This window comes from Echinops telfairi, unplaced genomic scaffold, assembly GCF_000313985.2.
Source record: "Echinops telfairi isolate 266 unplaced genomic scaffold, ASM31398v2 ScPeMD7_7475;HRSCAF=8513, whole genome shotgun sequence".
In the NCBI taxonomy this organism is placed as follows: domain Eukaryota; kingdom Metazoa; phylum Chordata; class Mammalia; order Afrosoricida; family Tenrecidae; genus Echinops; species Echinops telfairi.
Window position 1 is genome coordinate 11,377,721 of NW_022111379.1, and position 4,867 is coordinate 11,382,587.

Below are 4,867 nucleotides of genomic sequence, written 5' to 3' on the forward strand. Positions count from 1 at the left end.
TCTACACAGCTCAGAAAGCCTCTACAGGATCCACTTGATAGCAGTAAATTTGGGTGGGAGCCAGACCCCAAAATATTCCAGGAAAAGTCAACAGTTCCTGGCTTGGGCAGCTGCCTGGGAAGTCAGGACCTCCTGCAGAGGAGGCTCTGGGGAGGGAGCAGGTGACGACTCCCCATCGGACAAGCTGACAACTGATTGGCTTGCTCTTCCCCGACCAGCACTGGGCTGATAAAGACTTGCAACCTGAGCCGAGGTGTGTGGCTTCTGTCCTGCGTGGTTCCACGTGCATGGCCCGCACAGCCCGTTGAGCCCTCACGACAGCCCTGTGCTTCTATGATGTCATTGCACCCGTGGGGAGAGAGCAAAAAATACTGTCAGAACAAGTACTGTAAGTTCAGGAGAACCAGAAAGGGGTCTTTCAAAGATGAATATAATACGTTCAGAGAAGAGAAGTCGCCTGTTTCTAATAATCAAACACAGTGACTATTGTCTATTTGTCCTACTGCTAAAGGAATGGGATCCTACTCCTACAGTGAAAAGATGGTTACAGATAAACCACACAGTCCATGATGCTCAGGTCAAAGCGAAGAATATTACAAGTGTGGATTACAATCAAGAAGCAATATGGAAATCTCTGAAACAACCATTTCGTTGTTTTTTCGGTCAGGTATTATTTAATATTTTAAAACTCTTATCTAATTTTGGGTACCTATTTAATATAATTTAAATTAACTGTATGAAATAATAAACTACCTTTCATTATATCATTTTTTGATATTTAAAACAGTCATTAGGACAGTGAACCGGATGGTAAATTATTTCAATCCCACCAGTGGTCCCTGCCCAGGATTGGGGGGTCCAGGGAGTGCCCTGGATATAGGACCCCTGCCCACAGGAGATGTGGTTGTTATGTCTGTCCCACCCTTGGTCCTGGCTCTCTCCAGGCCTGGTTACCCTTCCCGACTCTACCTCATCTGGCTCTGAGACCCCTTCCGGCTCTACCCTGCTCCTCCCTGGGCTGCTCGGATGCTGGCCTGGCACGTGAGTCACTCTGGCCCGGTCCTCCTCCCTGCTACACTGGGGCAGGACCCGAACTGGGCAAGTTGCCACTACGCACTATGGTGGCTCTGCTTCTGGGAGAAAAAAATGAGGAGGGTGGCTTGGAAGCTGGGAGTCTAGAAGCTTTGGGGGGCTCCCACAGAACCCAAGGAGGAAGCAAGCCTCGCCCAAGGAGTTCCAGAGCGGTGGGCCTGCACCGTATTAACTGTAGAAACCAAAGCATTTTCCTCTTTCCCCACCCCTCCATTTACTAGAGCCAACTGGTTCCCAATTGATGGGTTTCCCCTCACCCCACCCTCCTCTCCTGCCAGGCCAGGCCAGATGTTGGCGCCAGATTAATGGGCACAATTAAAAGCAAACTGCCCTTGTGGTGGCCCGCTGTCCTCCCACACCTGAGAGCCTGCAGGCTGCGCTCTGGGCCCCAGGAAGGGGAGATTTGTAATGAAATCAGACAGGCCTCTTAACCGCTGATGGTATCGGGGCCCAGGGGAGAGGCAGACTTATTTCCTAATCTCCCTCGGAGCATCTGTCACCCCACCACGCGGCAATGTCATTCCTGAGTGCAGCAAGGACTTGTCCTGGGGAGGATGGCCACCTGCCAGGCTGCCTGTCACCTCCGTGGTCCCTCCTGCAGCTCCTTCCCCTTTTCTGGACCCATCCTGCGCAGGTGCTGGCCAGTACACACTCATACACACTCACCCACACACACGCAGTCAGTCTCTCTCCCACACAAACACACACACACCCCACACTCACCCACTCGGGCAGGCAGACACCACCATTCCTAAAGTGCCTGCGTGGTGCGTGTGCAAGCTCACCATCCTGACAGGAGGAAGAAGAAAGCCCGAGCCTCTTTAGCAGTGATGGCCAGCAGGGCTCTGAGGGGACCAGTCAGAGAGCAGTCATTGGGGGAAATTTTAGCAGCTAAATAAGAAGCCCCGGACCCACCCCGACAACTCTGGGGTTCTGTGCCCCAAAGTAGCCAGGGCGCTCCCTAACTCTGCTCAGCACTGAGCCCGACCTGGGTTGGGACATCACACTGAGTCCATGAGGAGATTTTGCAGGCTGTACAGCACGAAGGGAGAAGACCCAAAGCGACTCTGACCAGAGGGAAAGCTTGGGAGGGTGTTGCCCAGCACTGGTGGCTTCCACCATGCCCCAAATGTCGTCCCTGCCCCCGTTGACAGTGATGGCCCAGCCCCACATGGGCATGCCTACATGGGGATTGCAGAAGGAGTGGGCAGGGGTCGGGGGAGGAGGTGGCGTGACCTGGACACCGCTTCCAGCTTCCAGGGTCGATGGTGACTGGAATTGGAGGCCCAGGAATTCGGTTTGGGGGGCCAACACCCCGCTGTTGCCAATCTGCTCCCAGCTCATGGGCTGGAAGCTCAGTCTTCCCATATTCCTCCACAAGGCTCAGCTGAGTTTGGAAACCTCCATGTGCTATAACCCCCTCTTGGCGTTCATAAGCCTCCGTTTGTTCAAGGCTCTGGAATTCCTGCGTTTTATTTGCACATTTCTTTTACTTTGTATTGTGATTTGGCTGAATGTGTAGAGCCAGTTGGTCTCCCCTCAGCAGTTCACACACATCTCATTCATGACATGAATTGCAAGCCCCACCCGTGACCAGAACGTCCCGCTTTTGGCGGGACAGGCCCGATTTTTGGCGTTTTAAAAAAGCCCCGATTTCCCCCCAATATCATGATCCCAATTCTGCCTTGCAAATCTGGCTAGACCAGAGGATGTACATTGGTACAGATAGCAACTGGAAACGCAGGGAATCCAGGATAGATGACTTCTTCAGGACCAGCGGTGAGAGGGGCGAGGCCTGGAGGGTGAAGAGTGTGGGGTGGAAAGGGGGAACCAATTACAAGAATCTAAGTATAGCCTCCTTCCTGGGGGAGGGAGAGCAGAGAAGAGGGCAGAGGGAGACGTCGGACAGTGTAACCTATGACAAAACTATAATAATTTATGAATTATGAAGGGGTCAGGAGGGAGGGGGGAAATGAGCAAACGATATTGAGGGCTAAAGTGGAGGGCAAATGTTTTGAGACTGATGAGAGCAACAGGTGTACATATGTACTTGACTCAATGGATGGATGTATGGACTGTGATAAGAGTTGTACGAGCCCTCGATAAAATAATTTTTTTTAAGTCCCGATTTTTGGAAAGAAGGCACGACAAGCTAGGGAATGGTCTATTTGGTCCATATAGACCAACTTTTGCATCAAGAACCTCCACCCCACCCCCGTCAATGGTCACCTCCCCTCCTCCCCACGAAGGGCATGTCCACCCGGCCCTCTTCCCTGCCCTCACCCGTCTACAAACGTGAGCCCCGCTCCCTGCCTCAGCTGCTCTCTCCAAGTCCAAGGGCAGGGTTTCTGAGTGAGGCCGATGCCTCCTGTTACTGCCTCCATCCCTTCTCCACAGTCTGCACACAGCGCGTGCAGCGGGGAGCGACAGGAGAAGGGAACTATTTCCATCGGATGCATGTACCACAAGGAACCCTGGTGACCGGACAGTGAAGCGCTCCGCCGAGAACCACGAGGTTGGCCGTTCGAACTCAGCCGGGGGCTCTATGGGAACAAGAGCTGGGGCTGGGCTGCCAGCAGGACGAAACCCCTGGGGCAGTTCGAGCCCACCCTTCGCTCGCTCTGCCAGTCTGTTTCTGCCCCTCCCACCGCCTGGGAAACCCTCCCTGACAGTCCCACGCTGCCCTCGGGCTCCCTAGGGAGTGGGTGGGCGTTGTTGGTTTCTGGAAAACACAGGAGGCTACTCTACACTATCTCCCTGCCTGCCTCCCACTCCTCCCTTCCTTCCCCTTCGGCCCAGCCCTCGGCAGGCAGGGTTCTGTGGCTGGTGGGGTGCCCCAGAGCTGCCCTCCGGAGGCTCCAGTGGCCCTCCAGGCTGACCCCTGCATCCCCCAGCACTGGCCGGCAGGTCCTGTATGCCTCCTCTCTGACCTTTGGGAGGATCCGAATGGGCCAGTGTCACTCTGTACCCGCGGGGCCATTCTCTAAACCACTCTGCCCACTGCGGTCCTGCACGAGTGTCCGAAGGCCGCGGTGAAAAGGTACCACAGACGAGGAGGTTGACACAGACATGCGTGGTCCCCCACTTCTGGATGCTGCTGGGAGTGGGGCCCCTGATTCATCAGGGCCAGGCGTGGTCGGTCGTGGAGTGGCGGGATGTGGACTCCTTCCCTGGAGAGGTGGGCTCTCGCGCATGCTCTGCGACCCTCTCATTCCTGAGAACCCAGGGGTGGCTGGGGCAAGAAGCGGATGGATGTCCACTCCCCCACAGGGTGGGTCGTCTCAGCCATACGGTTTCTGACCCCATCCCCCCAGTGGGGCACTGTGCAGAGCCACCAGGGACACAGAGCTTCTGTCTGGCCCAGTTCAGAGAAATCCACTTACGCGCTCTTCCCCTGACCAGCTTGTCACTAAACTTCCAGTTTGCTTCTTCTCAGCCTCTGATCATGGAGACAGACTGGGCTTTCTACTCCCTTACAGAGTTACAGTCATTATTGGTCAGGACCAATAACGAGAGTAGCGATCCCAGGAGGGGAAGGGGAAGGTAGGGGGAGAGAGGGGGAACTGATCACAATGATCTACATATAACCCCCTCCCAGGGGGACGGACAACAGAAAAGTGGGTAAAGGGAGACAGCAGTCAGGGTTAGACATGAAAAAATAATAATCTACACATTATCAAGGGTTCATGAGGAAGGAAGTGGTGGTAGTGGTGATAAGCTGATGCCAAGGGCTCAAGTAGAAAGAAAATGTTTTGAAAATGATGATGGCAACATA